The sequence below is a fragment of the Buteo buteo genome, chromosome 25 (genome assembly GCF_964188355.1).
Source record: "Buteo buteo chromosome 25, bButBut1.hap1.1, whole genome shotgun sequence".
In the NCBI taxonomy this organism is placed as follows: domain Eukaryota; kingdom Metazoa; phylum Chordata; class Aves; order Accipitriformes; family Accipitridae; genus Buteo; species Buteo buteo.
Window position 1 is genome coordinate 17,392,625 of NC_134195.1, and position 22,007 is coordinate 17,414,631.

The 22,007-nt window shown below is 39.0% G+C and overlaps 1 protein-coding gene and 1 long non-coding RNA gene across 3 annotated transcripts in view; one reads left to right on the forward strand and one right to left on the reverse strand.

Moving 5' to 3' along the window:
* The window catches only part of TBL1X (transducin beta like 1 X-linked), a 203,545-nt gene that overhangs the window by 14,906 nt on the left and 166,632 nt on the right, over window positions 1-22,007 (forward strand). The gene's annotated exons all lie outside the window — the stretch shown is intronic.
* LOC142044757 (uncharacterized) lies at window positions 247-3,105 on the reverse strand. The gene is made up of 3 exons (XR_012654416.1): window positions 2,997-3,105; window positions 2,465-2,553; window positions 247-935 (listed from the first exon to the last, which is right to left on the reverse strand). It is a non-coding gene; the product is annotated as an uncharacterized LOC142044757 (long non-coding RNA).

Below are 22,007 nucleotides of genomic sequence, written 5' to 3' on the forward strand. Positions count from 1 at the left end.
GGTTAATTGTTCAGCACTACAGATACTACTTAATTGCTTTCTTTAGAATTGCTAATTAGTAGTTATTTTCCTTTGTTTCACAAAATTTACTAGAAATCTTAGTTACGAATCTGGCTGATGCAGTAAAAAAATGAAAGTGAACAGTAGGGCCCTGTCACAGGAGCATGCAGCTTATGGTGGAAGGAGGCTATTTTAGTACTTCATTTATTTCTTCAACCCCAGTCGATCAATGAGAAATATGTGCATTTACATAGTTGTACCAGCATCTAATTTTCTATCTTTGTGGGTCTCTGTTCAAATTAGGGAGGAACCCCACCGTCCCAGAATATGTGGAAACGTAGACAGTTTGTAATACATCAGCAAGCTACTGTTTCAAGAGACCTTTTGTAGTTAAATAATAATAAGCTAACAAAAAGGAGTATAATTTGGTCCTTGCAGGACGAACACCTCACCCACCTGACAGATTTTTGTTGGTCTTTTGCAATTGCTGTTTCAAAAAGGTTTATCTCACGATTGGTTTCACAGTTTTTGAACGTGATAGTTTCAAAGCCTATTCTAGGTTAGTCTGCTTCCTGTGAAGAGTGATGTTTAGTGAGGTGTTCGTGTATGCCACATCATGCTGGTGAGAAATAAATTGTGTTTTGATTCTGCAGATCTTGCTTCACTTACTAGATTTTATGTTCCTTGGGGTGGGGGGGGGAGGGGTGGAGAGCAAGAGAGAAGCAAACAACAGTGCTGATTCGGCATGGTTTTATTGGAGAGAGGGAGGCACACATGCCAGCTTTCCCCCAGGTTTGATCTTCTTGGGCATTCTTATCAGTGGTAGGTCTGGTTGAGGCTGGTAGCAAAACAGTAGCTTAAAGAGGCTGCGATCTCATGGAAGGTAAGCATTTACACAGCACCGGTTTTCAACCTTTAATTGAGAAGTGACCTTTCTGAAAGAGGAAATTTGGTTCTGCAAGTGTTAATAAATTGCTACAAATTGTCATGTTGATGAATCTTTAAAAAAACAAACAAATGAAAGTAAACCAAAGCACACACCCCCCCCCCCGCCCCCAACATCCCTCACCAAACCAAAATTAAGCAGATGACAGACCAGACTTGTTAACTGAGCACTGAGGGTTGCCTTAGGATGTAGGTTCTTACATTTTGAATTGATTCTCAATTGTCAACTTGATGTGTGTGGGAGGTAAAGTGAACTTTTCATGAAAAACATTCTCATAAGAACAGTTGCTATTCATGGTTCTTCTGGTACACTTACGTGTATGTTTGGGGAGAAGGGAAATGACATATTAGTGTTTTCAAGGCTTCAAAGAATTGCCTCACGTTTTTTAAGCAACGCATCTTTAGCTCATATCCAGTTGTTTGGCTGCTGGAAAGATATACTTAATTTTCCAGTAAATACAGTTTTGTTATTTTACAAAACTGTAATTTTGTCATTATAATTGCAAGCATTTTAATTAAAATGCTGATGATAAAAGGAGTATTTATGTAAAGGAGTTGATTATGTCTGATGATACAAGATCCAAATTAGGCCAAAATTTTGATGTTCACCATCATGCTTCCTTACATACACATGTATGCCTTTATTCCAGTTGTTTCTGTAATAATTTGCAGACTGTTTCAGCTGTTGTTTGATTGCCAGTACTGTACAGATTGACACTGATCTAAAAAGGAGCTGTGTTTACAGCCAAGAACTGATGTTTTTGCAAGTTACAAATAAGTCTCTTCCCTCCTTGAACCTACCTCAGTGTAGAAGTAAACTTAATAAAGCCATTTTCCCCCCTAATATCTAGCCTTCCAGTTCTTAAACATTAAAACCAAAGTGCTGCTAGCTGCATTTTGATGAATGTTTACATTGAATCTTAAAGAGTTGGACTTAAACAAAAAAAAGAAAGGAAAAAGAGATACTTCCCTTCCAAATCTATTTATATACTTGAATACTTTTGTAAAATACATGTCTTCATTGTAGGCCAGACATTTCCTTCATATAGGACGTTGCCATAGGTATTCAATATTTATGCCTGTGCTTAATTGCATACGTAATAGTTTCATGGAAGTAAACAGCAGTACTCGCGTGCAGAAAGTTGTGTGTGTGTGTTTAGGACTTGGCCTTAATTGCTACTTTATAATCTCTTAAGAATTTCCTGTCTGGAGTAGAAATGTTTTAAAATCTGTCTTACTTCTACTTTGTAGATTTTAAATATAATACCCAGTAGCTAAAAGCTTTCAATGGGCAGTGAACAACTAGTTGCTGAGCCTTCTGGTTTGTCTTCGTGGTTCATGTTTTATCTTTTGTTTGTGTACCTCCAGTCTCCTCACAGCGAGGACGGGGTGAAGGATGTGTGTGAGTGCTGCCCGCAGTGCTCGTAAGGAAGGAGGCGTCTGTGAGGCTTCTATGTAAATAATATGGCATTTAGTAATGAGAAAGTTAGCAACTCTGTTAATTGCTCATGAAACATACCTATGTGGAATTGTGCTTTGAAAGTTTCATTCAAGTGAACTCCGTATCTCCAGTCTGGATTTTATATCCACTAGCGACGCAGACTCATCCTGCAAGTAAAAGCAAAAAATGCATATTCCAGACATTGTCTAGTCACAGTTAGTTCCTCCTGTTACAGTCCTTAGAGACATTAATGCTTCCCTTCTGAGATGAAGGAGGCCTGTCACCAAAAGGATGAAATAAATTACAATGGTATTCAAAGGATAAAATGAAGGCAGGTGTGGAGATCACAGGTGAAACTTCAGTCCAATGAAGGAAACAGTTGTAAATACGCAGTCTAGTTCATAATGTAGGAAAAAGGGAACTCATGTAGTTCCCAGACAGTGTATAGGTAGCGTTGGAGTGTTTTATAAATATTTGGGGTACTTTTTCCCACTTCCATTGAACACAGGACTTTTCAAAAGCTTTCTGTCTAAGGTAGGCACTAGACTTCATTTACCAAGCCGTTTTGAGAAGCAATGTAGATGTTTTTCATATTGTTAAGATACATTACCGTATTTTCCAAAATTGCTCTGAGGTCAGTCTGTTGGGCTCTGTCTTTCACGTGTCCCCTGTACTGGGCTCCATCAGGCCTGCCCTGACAGAAGCCACGTTCACAAGCTGCTGGGCGTTGCAGGCCACCTCCCAGTGTCACGGCTGGCTGCTCGCTGCTCATGCGTGTTGGTGCACACAAATCTCCTCTTACTCAGATAAAGCGTCTTCTGGGACAGTGTAACACGTTTGATGGAGCTTCTGTGCCTCTCCCTGAAGAGCGTGAGGAAGAAAACTTTACCACGGGTCTTTCCTATGGCAAAATGCATCTGTCAGGAGATGTTTTGGGAAGCCAGGAATGTTAACAGCAACAATATGAGGCAGCAAGGCCAAGTTTGCATGGCACAGCCATGTGGCTGTTGAAATATTACTGTCAGATTGCTTCCTGTTGGTGGGTGAAGAGGGCTGGGGTGAGTGCTGCGGCAGTGCTTCGGGGGGGGGACGACGGTGGGCGGCAGCCCTTTCCGCGGGGTAAGGAATGCATGAGGTACCCTCCTCCTCTCCTGCTCCCCAGCAAGGGCTGTCTGTCGGCTGCGGCTGTTGTTTGATGCAATTAGTTTTTATTGACCAAGACGACCTTAATAGGTTTCATTTATGTACCTTGGCTTTATTGCAGTTTAGGCCTCTAAATACCCAGGAGGCTTCTAAAATAACAAAGATACTATTAATTAGAAGCTAAAAGGAACGTAAGCTTTAAAATAATACTTTATTTTCTTTGCTCATCTTTTAATACATGTATGTATTTAAAACTACACCTTCAATCTTGGAGTCATACAACAGCTAAAATGTTTTGACAGGTGATAGCTGAGGTTACTATAAAAAAGAAATGTATGTAATTCTCTTTTTTTCCCCTACCCTTTTTGTTTATTTTGCATATTTGAGACACTGTTGTCACAGTCAGTTCCATTGCAGTCCTACAAGGTCACTGTTTTTCCCATCCAGTCTGTTGGATGTTTTACCCAATAGTGAGGGTATTTTTTAAGTAGTAAGAATAACATGAAATGATTTTCAAATCCATAAAAGCATACATAAGAATTAGGATTGATTTACTGTGTGAAAGTATTCTACCCCACTTCTTTGAAATGAGCAGATTTCACACTGATCTGTCTCTTAAAACGAGGGAAAAGGGAGAGAGAAGAAATAGCAATAGCTAAATGAAAGACCTTATAGCTAAAAGCCTAATGTGTAATAGAGTATTTTTCTGCCATTTGTGCAATTGGCAACAAAAGAATAAAGACAGTACATTGGATTAGAAGCTAAACTGTTCTGGTGTGAGATGAAAATTTATCTGGTTTATTGTACTTATAAAAATATATTGTTTGTTTTTCTGCTAATGAGTGCATGCCAGATTATTGTTTACCAGTTACCATTCTAGTCCAAATCAGAACTGAAGTTGGCAGAACATAAAGGAAATTTCAAGACAGCTAAATATCATCGTCCAGAGCTTCATTTACTGTATGTTTTTGTAACCTCAAAATTACAATAGATCGAGGAACAGGCATATGAGGGTCACCAGCACAATATGGTATTCAGTTCAAATAACCCATATATTTATGGGTTCATCCTATTTAAGCATTGATTAAAATCTCAGTATTACTGCCTTTAAAATTAAAAATCCAATTGTCTATTAAAAATAGAGCTGTTTAGAGTGGAATACCAGTATGGACTTCTCTGAAACTTGTTTCTTGCTCATTGGTTTGAATTTACTATTTCTACACAACCAGTAGCCAGTTAACCAGTGGTAGAAACTGAATAGCCAAAGATGAAGTGTAGAGGACAATGACCGTTTCTTACCCCTCAGTGAGGAAGTACATATGAAGCACTGTGCTTTTCCCTCGTGAGATGGCCTGACTGGCTATGGTGGTGTGAAATGTTACATTATTTAGGTGTTTTTCTCAGCTGACGAGTATAGCCATTTCACTGGATCTTAACTTGGACTGCCTGAATGTAAGAGTCTGAAAAGGTTGAGAGGAAAAAGAAACAGAAATAATCAATTTGTGTGCCCTGGGCATGTTGATGTGTACAGCTAGAGTGACTTCTGCTGATTTCAGCACTTCCCAGCAGAAGCCAGAGTTTGGACTATGAAAACTAACTGGTAGGTCAGTCCAGAAACTTTCTTTGGGCAGTACTAATGAACTTGGGGATTTTGAGTTGGTATGCATCGCCTGTCTAAGTGTTACTGAGATTTTCCTAAGAAACAAAATTTGTGTGGTTTGCATTCCTAGAATCATAGAATATCTCCAGTTGGAAGGGACCCATGAGGATCATTGAGTCCAACTCCCTGCTCCTTGCGGGACTACCTAAAACTAAACCGTGGGACTAAGAGCGTTGTCCAGATGCTCCTTGAACTCTGAGAGGCTTGGTGCTATGGCTAGTTCCCTGGGGAGCCTGTTCCAGTGACTGTCCACCCTCTCAGTGAAGAACCTTCTCCTAATGTCCAGTCTGGCATTGTCTCTGTCTGTCCATCCCTCCCATAATAGAACACTTGGCTCTGCTAAACAACATCAGCTACATTTGACAGAGTGTTAATGCACTCAAAGATAGGGGATTCCTACAGGTGGTGTGAAAATTAGTGGCCGAGAAGATGGAGACCAAAGTCGTGCCACTCCCTCCCAAGATGGGAAGAGCGCAGCTCTTAGTTTGTTCTGAGGGGCAGCAACCAACTTAGCAGTGAAGTGTGTGCGTACTGACTGGCCAGGCAGTATGTGGCCTAATTGTCTGGGTTATAGCAGAAGTTTGTGAGGCTTTTCAGCAGACATGGGATATAAAAGCGTAAAAAACCGGATTCGGTTAGTTCTGCTGCTTATAGAAAACATATTTATTTGTTACGTGGGCTGCAGTTTGGTATGAACTTAATTCAAAGACTGTTGTAAACGCCTGTTTGCAGAAGGGGTATGAACTTACTCTTTTTAAAATATGCTTTTGAGTGTAATTGTGAAATGCAGATAAAGTTATAAATCCATCAGCGAACTAACTATTTTAAGCCCAACTAGTCATGTTTCTAGATATTAGTTTTTTACAAATGAGATATTTTTAGATGGATGAAATAAGCATATACCACATGCTAGAGGTATGAAGCAGCTTTGTAAGTTGTAATTTTAAAGCCTTCTGTTTACAATAGGATGTTTTGAAATCTAATGGTGTATGATATTTGTCACGTAGTGTATCATGATAGAAACGTAACACAGTTCTAAATGTCTGCAGAATTGCTGTGCTGAAGTGGAGAATCATCAGATAAATTTACTGTTTACCAAGCAACCAGAAAATTTGTAATGATAATTAAGACTTCTTACGTAGTTAATTTTTGTAACACTTGCATGAGGACTCTTTGTTACTAAGCTGTGTACAAAACCATGTTAAATTCCTTTGAGATATTGGTGTGTGCTGTGCAATACGTAAAGACTTCTTGGTTTTTAGACCACATTTTCACCCTAACCTGCAATAGGAATGTGGATTTTCTTTATCGTATTTTGTTTGTTTTCTATTATGGCCCAGCTGGCATTTCAAAATATAGCTTTTATATAACAAAACACCTACTTCCATCAGTATGTGCATTTTTTGAAATTAATCGTGATATGGTTCTCATCCAGATTGGTCCTAAGAGAGCAAAGCACATCCTGGGCTGCATCAAACACAGTATAACCAGCCAGTCAAAAGAGGTAATTAGCCCATTGTATTCAGTGTAGGTTCAGCCTCCCCCTGAGTACTATGTGCAGTTCTGGGCCCCACAATTTCAGAAGGATGTCCAGAGGAGGGCAACAGAGCTGGTGAAAGAGCTGGAAGGAATGTCCTGTGAGGAGCGGCTAAGGACTTTGGGTTTGTCTAGTTTGGAGAAGAGGAGGCTGAGGGGCAACCTCATTGCTCTGTACAGCTTCCTGAGGAGGGGACGTGGAGAGGGAGGTGCTGAGCTCTTCTCCCTGGGATCCAGCGATAGGACGCGTGGGAATGGTTCAAAGCTGCACCAGGGGAGGTTTAGACTGGTCGTTAGGAAGCATTTCTTTACTGAGAGGGTGATCAAACACTGGAATAGGTTTCCTAGAGAGGTGGTTGATGCCCCAAACCTGTCATTTGGACAATGCCCTTAACATGCTTTAACTTTTGGTCAGCCCTGAATTAGTCAGGCAGTTGGACTAGGTGATAGTTGTAGGTCCCTTCCAACGGAAGTGTTCTGTTCTATTCTATAGCATTCTTTAGCTGTGGAACTCCTGTTAATTTTGTAACTAGACCTGTAACCTTATTAGCTTGTAGATCAGGCTGAACATATATTCTATAACCATGCAAAACATAGAAGAAAATAAAAAAATACCCAGGCGTTCCTTTAGACTGGGACTTGATAGAAAGCCTGCTTTGATTGTGGGGACGTGACAGTTCAGGCATTTTGGAACATCCATACTTGGCAGTCAAGTCAAAGAGTTTGTTACAGTCTGTTCCCGATATTGTTTTCCAGGCATAAGAAGCTTTATGCTCTAGCAATGATGACTGTGAAAACCAGTGTGATATCCTAGTACCACCTGTGTAGATGGGGCTATTCTGCTAGAGGTGCTGCTGTGTTTGTTGGTTTTTTGTTGTTTGTTTTTTTTTTTAAATTCAGTTGCAATCTGTTTAAAGCTTGGTCCATTTACCTGTCCCCTTGCTGTAAGCCAGCAAGTATCAAGTGGTTTGAACTGCATTATATTGGATTATAAAACACTTCTCTAGTAATGAGGTGCTTATTCTTAGCAGTGATTACAGAGGATGTAATAGACATAAATATGACTTTATGCAGGACGGGGAAAAAGGGATTGTGAAATGACAATATAGTAAATGATTGAGCAGCTATTTCTGTTCCATTTCAAGTACAATAAGAAGTGCATTCTGTGAAAGCATGCAGATCTTCCTGCAAAAAATTTGCCAGACTTTTATTCTGGAGATAAGAGATTATATTGGTAACCAGAAGAGAGCTCAAGAGAAAAATTGGTTGTCCGAGATAAAGTTCACCATCTGTGGTGATGATCTTTCCTGGACTGACACATCCAGGGTGTGACCAGTGCTTGCTTTTGTTTTCTCATCATGCTTGGATTTAATGACCTATATTTAGAATGAAATCCCTTAAAACTGAAAAATCATTTACATTACTTTGCACCCTTTTTGAAATGCTACACTTAAAGCAAGTTATTTCCCTGTTGCAAGGTATAGCAGTGAAGAAATGGTCCTTCAAGTGACCACACTGTGTGGTTGGATGGGATGTGATCCATGGATGGAATGATTAAAATTTAAAGCCTCCATTCACCTGCTTTTGCTCTCTATCCATTTCTCTGAGGAATTATTAACAGGTGCTGAAGGCAGAAGTGCTGCATGGCCCTGAACTCTCAATGTATGCAGAAAAGATCAAACATACTTTTTTTTAAAAAAAAAAAGGAAACCACTGGAGTTGGGATTCGTTGTGACTGAGGACTAGTCTGACAATACTTACTAGATTTTAAGTGAGAGTGAAATATAACTGTTAACAATCTCATCAACTTGTTTTTCAATCTGTTTTTCATGTCCTACCACAGGGAGGACACTAGCAGAATGAGGAGGGATCAAGAAACTATTTTAATCAAACATTAAGCACTATTGTGAGAGGTATGGCTGGGGGTGCTGCGCTCAGAAAGAGATACAGACACTCTTCTAAAATGAGTAAGATTATTTTCCCGTCCTTTTTTTCTTCATATCAGTGCTCATCCCATCCTCCACATCATGTTTGTTAGGCTGAAGATTTTGAGAAGATAACATTTGCTTTCTCTCCATATCAAGATCTCAATCCCATCTGTGTTGACGTTTTAGCTTTATGAGGGAGAATGCATTATGTAAAGTTTCCATTAGCCTGCAAAATATTAAATTAAGTGTTGAAAACATGAGTTGTTTTTGGTGAGTGAAGCAGAGCAAGCCACAGGGATGATTTGTACTCGTCAAAATTAGATAACTTTTTTTTTTTTAAAGTTAGACAGAGAACTTAGCCTACCACTCATTTTCCTTCCCTTCTCTTTACCTTTGTTCAGAAAGTGAAATACACTGAACAAAGGCCAAGTTCTTAATAACACAAGTGAAAGCATAACTATAATTTGTAGTTGGGAATACTGCGAGTAGCATATGTGGCCGTACATTCCTTTGGCAAGATGTTATTCACATTCTCCTTGAACATATAATTATGTATCATTGCTTAATAAGGAGAGAACTTCTTTGTCAAACATTTCTCTGTAGTGTTAAGCTTTCAAACGGCATATTGTAATAGAATGTTTTGGAAGGTATCAGAAGATTCAACTGCTGCATTTTTTTTTCCTGATGGGAGATAACATTGCTACAGCATTAATTGTAGTCTAAAATAGGTAAAAGTGTAATATGCAATAGTGTATTTGTGCATAAGTAGTACAGGCATATAAGTGAAATCTGTCTTGACATGCACTCATGATAACATTTTTCCAGCTTGTTTACAAAATGAAAGAAATCTGTCTCTGGTAGAAAATTCTATGTTTAAAGCAGTCTCCCACTATCCTTTGAAGTGTTAAATCCTCCTAGGTTTCATTTTTTTTGGCACAAGAGTAGTGGATGTTTAAGAAGCCAACAACATTAGCTTGCACAGGAGCATTCCTGTCTTATTTTTGTTTCTAGGTCTGTTTCCTGTGTTGGGGGAAGGGGAATGAGAGCACAGCTGCTCCCAAAGTTCAAGATGAAGCTGCTTCTTTAGTGTGTTTTAAGCCTTGGTCACAGTTTCTTACTGGAAGTCTTTAAATGAGCTTTAGTCTGATCTTCAATTGCTCTTTTATAGGCATGAAATCTCTCTCCTCCTTCCCTCTCTTCCCTCACCCTCCATCCCAGTCCCCAGCAGCAGCTAAACCCACTCACTAATAAAACAAAACTCCTGATTATCTGCAAAATAAATATCCAAGAGAACCCTCAGAAGGAAAGCATTTCAACATACATGTTTCTGAGACCAAGTAGATAATTGATTCAGCATCAGCTTGACAGGGTGATCGATCGATATTTGTTCTGAGTTTTTGTTTTTTGTTTTTTTTTCCTTGTTTTTAAAATGTTGATGCTTGCCAGCACAAAAGATTGGCTACTTTGGATAGCAAAGCTGATTCATTTGAACCTTTGTTTCTCAGATAAGCTGAACATCACAGAGAAGGGGAGATGAATTTTCTGCCTCGTTATTTATGGTACCAGCAATAATTCAGATGGAGAAGTAACAGCCTATTCCTCTCTTACATTTCCTTGTACATATTTTAAACAAAGTCTTCCATCTGAATTTTGGCATACGTATTCCCTGATCAGAAACACTTCCATTTTTTCATAGTTTTAACAAACAAATTAAAGCACCTTCTTCTTCTGTTTGTCCAGTTAACATTTTTATTGGGCTGTGTTGCAATCACATGTGTGTAAAAGGAATAAACCAAGCCTGCAGTGGGAATAATACAGGTGTTGCAGCTACTTTCTTTCATGTGTTGGTAGGACTCTCTGTTGGTACTTTTGCTTATTAGACTAAAATGTTTGGGTGAGAAGAAAAAGCACGTATTGTTGGTGTTATTTGATTTTCCTACTTGAGAGTAGCTTGATAGTTGGTATAGGAAGGGTATGTTTTGTTTAAAATGTAGAATAACAGGAAATAAAAATTGTTCCCTCCCAGAGGCGTATAGCCTGGGACAACGGGTACACAGATGGAAGTCCAGTTTTCAGTGTGGCTGTTTTAAAATCTTAAGGTAGTTTAACCCAGAAAGAGCTGACAGAGGAGTTAATGTTGGACTCTCACTGTTGATTTACAAAAGTCTTGACATACCAGGAAGATAGTAGAAACCTGGATGAGCGCCAGCATTGTAGACCAGGTAACTGAGGTAGTTACAAGCCCAGATACTGATTCAGGTAAAATGGTGGAATATCTGGTGTAGGATGGATTTGGTTAATAAAGGACAGAGGAGAATCACAGGATATTGCTAATGCTTGTCAGCATGAGTTTGTTAAAAATAGGTCTTGTTACGCTACTACCCTTGCCATGTTTTCGAAGTGCTTATACATTCGGCTGTTGATAGGCTAGCAGTGTGGAAATACACATTTAGACTTCTGTAAGGTCACTCCCTTGGTGCTATTTGGCATTTTCATGAAGAAACAAGAACAATGCACAGTGAGAAGGATACACAGTAGCTGAATCAAACCTAAAGGAAGGTGAATACAGTTAGGTTTGAGGTCCTTGAGTATATGTGTCTACCAATGGATTGCCAGTCCTCCACACTTGGACTTTTTTTTATCTGCACCCTTGTAAAAATAATCACTTATGAAGTTTATAGATGATTCAAAGATTGAGAAAATAATGAATGGAGCAAATTGCTGAGTGAGAGTGCTTGTCAAACTGGGCAAAACAAGATTGTTGCTTTAATATAGCAAATGTAGCATTGTGCACCGAGAGACGAAGACATAGGACTTCTTTTTTAGAGCAATAGACTCCATCCTGTGTAAAACAAGTGCAGCCAAAGGGCTGACATTATCTCTGCATACATAAGCTAGAAAGTTTGGGAATGGGAAGGGAGATGATACTCAGTCTGGCACTGACAGGACTGAGGCTGGATTGTTTTCTCTAGTTCTAGTGTCCGTAAGTAAAGAATAAAATAGATGAAGATTCAAAGAAGAGTCACAAGAATGATTAAAGGCTGGCAGCAAGCCTTAAATAAAAAGGTTCTTTGAGTTAAGGTATTGAGCTTAACAAAAAGCTAAAAGGTATTCTCTTTGAGCCTTTGTAACCTATAAATCTCTGAACTTCTGGTGTTTAATTCTAACTGGGAGAATAATGGAGCCCCTCTGTTCTGATTCCAGTTCTGTCATGTCTTGACAGTTTTAAAAGCTTCACAAATTTTATATATAATAAGGGCTTAAGAGTATTCAGCGAAGTAGTTAAATATAATTACCTGATTTTATAGATGGAGAAACTGGGATAAAGTCACATGCTTTAGTTCTGCCTCTGGATTTTTTTATGGAGTACATTTACAGAAATCTCAGGGTAGGGGTATTTTCTAATTGTGTTTTCCATTGAAATGGGTCTGTGAACTTTCCAAATGATGGGTAATGAAGTTATTTTTTTTAAAAGAGAATTTACATTTGTTATATGAGCTCTGATTTTGAGGAATTGCATTAGTACCTGCGATCCTAAAACTGAAATTCAGTGGAAACTAAGATGAAAGTGAAAGCTTAGGGGGTTTGATAATTTTCTGGTACCTGCAAAAAGTGAACAGGAGCATGCATAATGAAAAATATATTAAAATACTTAATTTAATAGTCCAATGACAGACATACATACCCATATATGGATTAGTCGGAAAAATCAAATAGGTGGGACAGGTATGGACTATAGCAGATTATAGAGAAAGACTGCAAAGTCAAGAAATGTGTGATGGAGTGAAACTCAGTGGAAGTACACTCAAGGAAGAACAAGTAATTCTGCTCTTAACTTTTAAAAATGCATTCTCTTATTTATAATGGAACCAGTATTATCACCCAGTATATATACATGTATATATTAATATGCATGTTATTTCTGTGGAAATGAAAAGAATTTTTTTTCCTCCTGTATTCAGAAGTGCCATATGCTGATGTTGGAGGAAAGTTTTATTGCTGTTTCTTACCATTAAAATATATATTAAAGAAGTAGTAATACAACCCCTAAATTATTACTGTGCATTTTGCATAAATGTTCATTATGTACTGTCTTTTCCTATATAAGTAGCAGGAGGCAAATAATGAACTAAATAATTAATGCAGTACACAATATAGTGTTTTCAAGCAAAGTGCTTATGGTTACATAAAGCAGGAAAATTATAAGTGAAACCCAAAAATATGAAGAAAAAAAAAAAAGACTGGAACTAAAGGAGCAAGGCATGGAAATAAGATCTGAAAGTTCATATGTAAGCAGTTTTCATATTAGTACATATATATATTTATCTAAACAGAGTTTGACTAATCCTTCTCAATTTGAATTTTCTCAAGGTTATCTGAGTCTTGCTATCCTATGTCAAATGAATTATTTTTCAGGTATAAACTTGTCAGCAGCTGTTCCAAGGATCTAGTCTGCTTCCACCCTCATGATATGATGGGGTGTGGTGCTTCAAAACTTGGCTACTCTATGCCTGGGAAGAGTGAATCAACTTTAATTAGGTCAGTCTTTTAATGTCAAAACCCTCAAGCCTTCCACTGTCCCAACAGATGCATGACAAGAAATTAAACCCACTAATCCCAATGCTTTGTGCATATGTCTGAACTCTTGGAACTGCAGTGTTGGGAGAGCTGTAAAACCAGAATTGTTTATGATACCAACAAACAAATAACACCAGGTCCTGCCTTCAGCCTCTTCTGAACTCTTAACAACCGAGCAAAAAAGTTCCAAGCAAATTATGAATGGTAATAGTCTTTCAGATTATAAGAATATTGAGATCACATGTTTATAAAAAGCATTTGGCAGGTGATCCAATTCAGTGCTGAAGTTTGTGGGTTCAGCCCTGTAGCCTGACATAGAAGTTGTGGCTGATTAAACCTGAACTAACTCAGCTGCCGTGTCAGAATTATGTCATTGCTCAGAACCTTTCTAACTCGTTCCGGGTGAAACAAGGCTCCCTTTTCTTTTCTAGCTGTTGTTACTTTAAAAAACAACCCCAAAATATGATCTGTACAGTAATGTTGTTGTCTGATGTGATCAACAGGGAAAATTTTCTCACTCGTACTCATGTATAGATAGTGGATGATTGGGTGCGTAGTTCTTTGGGACTTGACTGAATTTTGCTTTAAATGTCGTCTATGTTGTGCACTTGTCACAAGAGTCAGTGTTCAGTAGTATTACAGCTAATAGAGGTGGAGCATGTAAATACATTTATGGCTGTGGTTGCACAAGTGGCAAATGCACAAGTTCTAAAATGCCATATTAGGTTGCGTAATACTTCTGAACTAATACGGCTTCCCCCCCCCCCCCCCCCCCCGAATATTTTTTGACACCTGAACAATATAAGCAAAAAACCACAGGTTTTTAAATTGAGTGGTACCAGGGAGGTTCCATACAGTCTGTATCGTTATTTGAAGGGAAGAGGGGGAAAAAATAAATCCAGAAAGGAATCTGTTTTTTCTCCCCCTTTTTTATGTTCTCAGACCACAGCAGAGTTTTGGATGTAAATAATTCATTTGATGTTGTATGTATTCTGAAACAAAACTTCTCACATGAAGATATATTTTAATGTTGACAGTTAAGCTTCTATACTACTTGTGTTCAGCACTAACCTGTCTCTTTGAGTCTGCATCCTGTGATGGGTGCCTGAGGGAAGGGAGGGCGACGTACCTTCTCAACTCTCCTGTGATTTACAGCAGTATATGAAGAAAATGGCAGGACCCAATGATACTGCATCATATATGATAGTTGTCGTCTTTCCTCTTGGTATACTTTCTCTTCCATTTTTCCTGTTCCTGTTGTTGTTTTCTGCGTCAAAATTTAAGTGTTACTCTAATTTTGCCCCCGTCAGTGGGCTATCCTCATAGATAAAATGAGTCCCATTTTTAACCATGTTATTTTCTTGAAGACCTCTATCCTAAATTTCAATGTGCTTGGAGATTAAATCATGACTTATTATACAGAATGTTACCAGTGACTTCCTTCCTATCATTACTTTTTCAGAGGAGCAGGGATGGGGCCAGGGACAGTAATGCCCACCCACCCCCCTCCCACCCCCTTTATTTTAAAATTCAGGTGGTTTTTAAGCCAAATTCAGACACTGACCACAGGGGATGCTAACCTTTTTGGTTGGTTGTTTTTTTCTTTTATTATTATGAATTGAAATGTAAAGCTGGTACTTTAAAATTCAACACTAAAAGTGAGACAACCAAAATGCTTCATTTTCATTCAAGTTATCAGTCTCAATTATCATGTTGATTACTTTGCTTAGACCATTTCTACAATATTAAGCATGTATGATACTAATTCAAAGTAAATTATTAAAAATACTCTATGTTTTGTAATATATATATTTCAACATAAATTGCATCATACCTCTTTGTAATTATTTTTGCATTTCTTCCATCAAATTTCTGCAGGATATGTTCCAAAAATCATTTATTTTCCTATGTGTTGATGGAAAATGTTCTTCTGTCAAAATTTCTAACCAGGTGTACTTAAAATTGTTTTACCAGCAAAATGATTTTTCATTTTATGGGGGTTGAATAACTACTTTGCATTTATACCAGAAACAATAATTTTAAAAAATATTCCTGGCAGCAAAGTGTACCACACACCATCTTTATACCTTTTCCTGAAACCTATCTGCTTCCATTATGGACTGAGATACCGTGGAGCCTCTTGGTATGTTTGAGTTCTATAGATAAGTGTTCACAAGGTAATAAAGCTGTCCTGTGATTTCCATGTGTCCCACATGTTAAAATGCATTACAGAGAAAAATAGATTGTTTTGTATTATATGCTTAGCTTTCACACAGCTGTGGATGTTGTTGCTGTAGGCAGCACTTTAAAAAAAACAACTGACTTCTGATTTTGTTTGTCTAGTCTCATGCACGCTATTATCTGTGCCCAGTGGATTGAACAGTGAACCGCATCAATTCTGGAAGTGGCTTTAGGCCATTCATCCTTGCAGGTTGTATAGGTGCAGTTCAGTTACCAGGAATTATTCTGGCTTGTTCACAAATTTGTCAGCTCCTTCTAGCAGGTGGTCCTGTTAAAGCACAGAGAGCTAATGTAAGAGGAGAACTTACTAAAAAATAACATAGTGTGGCAATGGCAAAGCGTTGTAAACTTCCGCTTGCTACAGTTCTGTCTCCTTAGTCCAAAATAGTCTCTCAAATGTATCCTTACTCCAGAATACATCTGTGATGTACAACTGAATATGAAGTCTTATCCTGTAATGTACTGACTGCTTCCTTAGAAAGTCATTTGACTTAGTATCATAAAAACCTGTATGATCATAGTAATGTGTAAAATTTCCATAGTTATGACATGGAAAGCTCATTTTTAAATTTGAAAGTATTATTAAGTGTTACATAACACAAGCCATCAGGGCCTGGCTATTATGGAAGCCTAAAGCTTCTGGCACTCTAGATCCATTCATTCCAAAATGGAGAGTAACATGCTGTATGTACATCCCTGCATAGTAATAGTAATAAAGTCCTGCACTGAACTGAAGGACTGTGCTTTCAACACTGCGGCATCCTCTGAGTGCTGAAGAGAAGTGTCACTGGCAGAACAGGTTCAAGTGCTCATGAAGAACTTGATCTTTTCAATCTTTCTATTTACCTGTAAAAAGGCTACTGTATGTGGTCATATGCAGCTATCTGGGAGATCTTTTTGCAACCTTTTTCCAATATTTTCACAAATGGGTTTGTGAATGAAGATGTACTACCACATCAAAAAAGTATGCTTACATCAAGTTGTTTTCAATCTGTGAACACAGAAACGAGTTGAGTAAAATGCTAAGCACACTAAAACGTCGTGCTTACCTTCTTGGCGAGTTACCTTTGCAGAAGCCTGCAGTATTGCCATATTACAAGATGCTCCAGGCTTCCTGTGAATTTCAGCCATCCCTGCAGATGGAGCAAGAAGGGTGAAGGTGCCTTTCTCATTCAGCTATTATGTCCCATTTGTTCACTGAGAAGAGGGAGAACAGCCAGTCTAAGCTACTTGGCAAAATGGAGTTCTTGCTCTTTGTCTCTTACGAAAAATAAGTTTCTTCATTTCTGCTACACTCTCCTCTCCCAAAACAATCATTGCCTCCTCAGGCATGATTGCAGGCATAGGAGGGTAGATAAACAAGCTTTGGACCTGTGTTATGCCTCGCCTCCATCTTCAAAATCTAGAAAGGAAGAGAAGTTGACCTTACTTTATCTGTCCTTGATCTGAAAAAAAGGGGCTTGGGTAGACTTTGCCATAGCAGGAGGAACAGAAATGGTTTAAAAGGCAAGAGACGGACATGGGTGCAGTTAGCTGCTGATGCGAACTACAGGCAAATATAAGGTTGGCAAAACAGATACCTAGTGAGAAATTTGGGGAATAACGGGGAGCTCTGCTGCACTTGCTGCGTAGCCAGAGAGTACAGCTGCAGCAGGAAGCAAGGCTACTGTGCTCTGTAAAATGGCAGCCCTGTAGCTGCTGTGTGTTGTTATAGATGCACAGGAAGAGTTCAAAAATCAAAGTGGCTTAGAAGAAAACTGAAGTGTATTCACACAAAAAAGAGGCTAATTTTTAAGTCAAATATTTCTGATTTCTGAATAGAGTTAGAACGACAAGGGAAAGACTTGTGCGCATGCCTAATGGTAAGCATGTCTTACAGTGTTTTAACAAACCTGGGTTTTTTTATATACAGTTGGCTTGTTCACTGCTGCTGAGAATTGCATTTCACTTTGGTTAAGATAGAAGAGATACCTGATCTGTTTAGGTAACAGCATGCTGTTACGATCTGCTCCTTCTACCTCTAGAATGATCAGTCAGTTACTTTTTTGATTAAGATTGGTGTGCTTTCCAGTTACAGTGGGGTTTTCAGCACTAGACAAATCAAGATGGAAATAGATATGACTTGAAAAGAACCTGGAAAAAACAGCTAATAATATTTGTGCTTTGATCTTTGAAAGTCCAGTTCTCTTTTGTGGCTTTGTTGGCTTTTGTTGTTTGTTTGTTTGTTTGTTTTTTAAAGAAGAAAAGCCTCTCAGAAGCAGGATACTCAGAACTTTTATTGGAAATGTTATACGCATTTTCTGAAATCAGCACTCTGTAACAGTGTTACCTAAAATTTCTAGGCATTTGGATCTGCGTTGACTGTTTTAGCCAAATACATTTAAATTCACAAAAGCTGCTGAAATTTATAAACTCTGTCCATCTAATAGAAACCCCTTGTTTATCTTACCCGTTTCACCAAAACTAAGATCATTTGATGAAACAAATCTCTTTCTACTCCAACCTGATCTTACAAAATTTTGAGGCCCCCTAGCTTCTCCCAGTTAGTACTTCATTATGAAAGATAAATAAATATTTTGCGAAACTCAATGGAAAAAGGAAGTGTTTAGAGCCTATATGATAGCAATGAAAGCCTGTATAGTGATGGAAGGGATTTTCACAGCAGTGACAATGCAGCAGCGGTAATATCTTAATACATGTCAAGATCATGTTGACAATTAAGCCACTTAAAAAATGTTTGTATGAAAATAAGTTTTGCAACTCCTAGTGCTGTTCTGTAATCTTAACAGTTATGCAAATACATGTGTGAAAGAAAACCAGAAATTACCCCGGATTTTTTTTCCCCCTCCAAGTAAAATCAGCAAGATGTACACCTAATCAGTCCTGCTTGTGAGCACACTACCGTCCACAGCCCTAGCCCTGTGGATTTGTAATGCATGCCTTTGTACTGCCTGAAGTAGCAGTGTATGGAGAGGTGTGTTGCCAGAGACCAGGCTGGTACAACATGTGCCGTAACTTGCACACAGGCTGTGAGGTGGCCGTCGGGAAACTTGCACGCCTGTATTGGAATGACAGGAACCACATCGGTGACCTTAGAAGTTACAGGCTTTGTTAGAATATTCTGCAGTGTGTTTTGTAAATCCTATTTAAACCTCTACAGAAGTGAGTCTACGAAGTTGTATGGTACAACTTTACCACAACTACATGATAAATAACTATCTTTAAAGAAAAGAAGCGTCATTGCTACTGTGAAGACTGGGGCTCTGGAAACCCACACTAGCTTCAAATTCTTCCTATAGCTGAAACTTTAAACAGTCTCTGCCAAATCTGGAGCTGTGTTTTCCTAGGGACGCAATATTGAGCTTCCCAGCTCCAGTAAAATTGGAGGCAACACACCTTCCTCCTACCTCTAGAAAAGATATGGATCACACTTTTATTAAAAAATACCTGGATGATTTACATAAACTATTCTCCCGCATCATTGAGAGGCGACTTAGCGATGCTACACTCTAGTTATGTGCCAGTTACATCACCCATTTAGCTCCATTTTCTGTTTGTTTTTTTTTTTGTGAATAATTTAGCAACAAGATATCTCAGTGAAAATAGGACAAAAAAATTCTCAGTGCAAACAGAAATGAAGACACTCCCAAATATTACAATGATCTTAACTATTGTTAAGACTACAAAGGTGGGTTTTTTTTAACACTCTGATTCAATAGGAAGTGCTCTATGAGACCAGGCAGTGTCTCTCAGCTGATAATGCAGTTTTGTTTCAGAGCTCTACTCTTTCTGTAAGGTTTTCCTCATGCTGTTAATAGAACAGATTTGCAGGTGTGGAGGAATATATGGACAGTATAATTTTTTTCCCTTGTTATTCTAAAATGTACTGTGTCTCACTTCCACAGTTAAGAACTTTTTATCCAGGAGAAAAATGTCCTATCAACTTCCCAGAACATAATATAGAAATAAGCCCAATTGCAATTCTCTGCTTTGAAGTGAATCCAAGAAAGTTTCTGATACAAGTCACTAATAATTGATGTTTTAGAAGAATTTGGGAATAATACTTTCATTGCCCAATGATAAATAAATCCCAGAGGAGATGTCCTGTAGCAGAAGCTGCCTGACTGAACTCAGCAATTAATCGATCTATACCTAATGTAAAGAATTAATTAAATTTTGATATAATTATGTTGTCAAGGGTTATCAAATTGGTGATCAAAGCTGTGCAAGTGACTTTTAAAAATTAAATTAGTAGCCCCCCCCTTTTTTTTTCAAGATAAAGTTCAGAGTACAATTGAGTCACTTGAACTGTTTTATTCCAATTAGAAGGTTAATTAGAGCATTTCCTTCTATCCCAATAATACAGTCAGTTCCCTTCCCTTGCAGGTATTACATCATCTAAAAATTTAGTTGCTTGTCCCTCACAAATTTGCTCAACATACCTCATGTACATGGGAAGGCTGTTTTTGCTGTTGTAGAGAAGCATTAAATGACTCTGAGGAGTGATCCATGAAAAGCTCACCTACTGCAGAAGCAGGCACCTAGGACCAGGCAATGGGAATTGCTGAACCACAGAAGGTTTGGTCTCTGGGCTCGGATGGAAGGTGCACTAGCCTCCCCAGCCCTGTCAGTGCAAATTTAGGCATGCCTTGTAAGCACAGGCAGAATTTACAGACTGAAGAGGAAGACATAATGGAGATTAAGTAGTCAGAGTTAGGGTAATCCAGATTGCTTTCTTGGGGTTGAGGGTTGGGTAGCTATAGTCCAGTCTGATCATATTTTTACATGCTGCTGTGGGTCTTCTCCTCCTTTGTGTTTAAGGAAAGAAGGAAAGCTAACCCCAGCTAACCTGGGACTGGGGTAGTGAATGGGGAAATGCAGGTAGTGATCACTGTGCCTTCCTCCTCCAACCCTGCCCTTTTTCATGCATCACTGAAGGCTTGTAGGCTTTGAGGTGCTAGCAGATTTTAGAAACTTGACTCGTTGCTCTAAAGGGCTGGGAAGTTGTGTGCGTGTGCCTTTCTCCTTTGGTTGGGACTGGGAGGGATTTGCCAGCCTTTCCAGGTCGGAAGGGGAATAACTGGAGTCCGTTCTGCAGTTGCTAATTCCCACTTAGCTCTACAGTCCGTAGCAATTTGGCTTGGCTGTAGGAGAGGGACAAGAGGTGGTGCGTTCTTGGTTTGTGAGTTCACGTTACCTGCTGTCAGTGTAGGCTGGTACCAAAAGGGACATCCTGCTAGCTTGCTATCTTCTTGATGACCAACACAGAAGCCCTGGTAATCACATGGCACGTTGGAGAGTCCGATTAGAAGAGTTGTTACAACAGAAAGTTATTTGGGATATGCGTGGGAGGGAGTAGTTTTTTCACGGACTGATTGATCTGCCTTGTACCTCTCCTCTCCTCTCCTTCCCCACTCCCTTGCCCTGCAGCCATGGGATCGTGGGCTATGAGGCAAGTGAGGAAGAGCCCAGCACCCAGGAGGGCTGTCTCAGTGGTGACAATCTCCAGTTAACTGAATTAGAGGCAGAGTGAAAATCTCTTGCTTTTCGGTTCTTAAGCCCTGTAGCTGCATCTTTTCTCTATGTGCTCTGTATTTTCCTTTGTGTTTGAGGTGATCAGTTAACTTAGCTGAAATAGCCTTGAGCTACCCAGAGCAGTTTGGATTTTAGAGCATTTGTTCAGCTTCAGCCTTGGCATTTTGTAATAGTTTGGGTTTGGGCTGCTAGCTGGAAACGTACTCTCCAGTGTATTTCCCAATTTTTTAACCTGAGTGAGTCATTTTAGATTGGGCGGCCCTCCTCTTTTGCTCCTCAGCCTTCATCTTCATCCTACACTGTGGACTTTCCGTGGGCATTGTAGGGTGGTGGTGTAGGTGTCTGCCCATGGCTCTCTGGGTGACCTTGTCGGCAACTCCTTGGCTCCCTCGGTGGATCCTTTTCTCCTGGAGAAAGCCACGAGGGCGAACGATGGAAAGGCCAGGGCAGCCTCCCGCCGAGCTCCCAAGGCAAAAGACTGGGATATGTGTCTAATACCTCTCACTAATAATGATGCTTCAGATCTATTATTTATTTTTCTAGGATCTTTTAAGTAAAAGTCTAGTGTGAGTATTTGGTATACTGTGTTAACCTGAATTTTGTCTAATATGGAAGTTCTGTATTTTTGCCAAATGTGCTGTAAATCCTTAAACTTTGTTTTTTCCTTCTGCCTTTTTAGTTTGTTAGGGAGAGTGGGAAGACACAAGCTCATACTTCTAGATAATGATTTTGAGCAGCTTTTATTTCTTGTTCTTTGAAGTATGTATCTGAGAGAATAGAAGGTACTTTATTTTGTCTGCAGGCTATTTTAAATGATTAGCCAGTGGTGTTTTCTGTATACACACAAATGCACACATGTACCTGTATGTGCAGACACATGGACATGCATGCACTCACACATATAAGCAAACATATATAAGCACCCTAGACCAAACTTTAAGAAATTGTTTTTCCTCTGTATTCTCGTCCTGCTTTGCTTTCTAAAAAGTAGTAGCCCGAA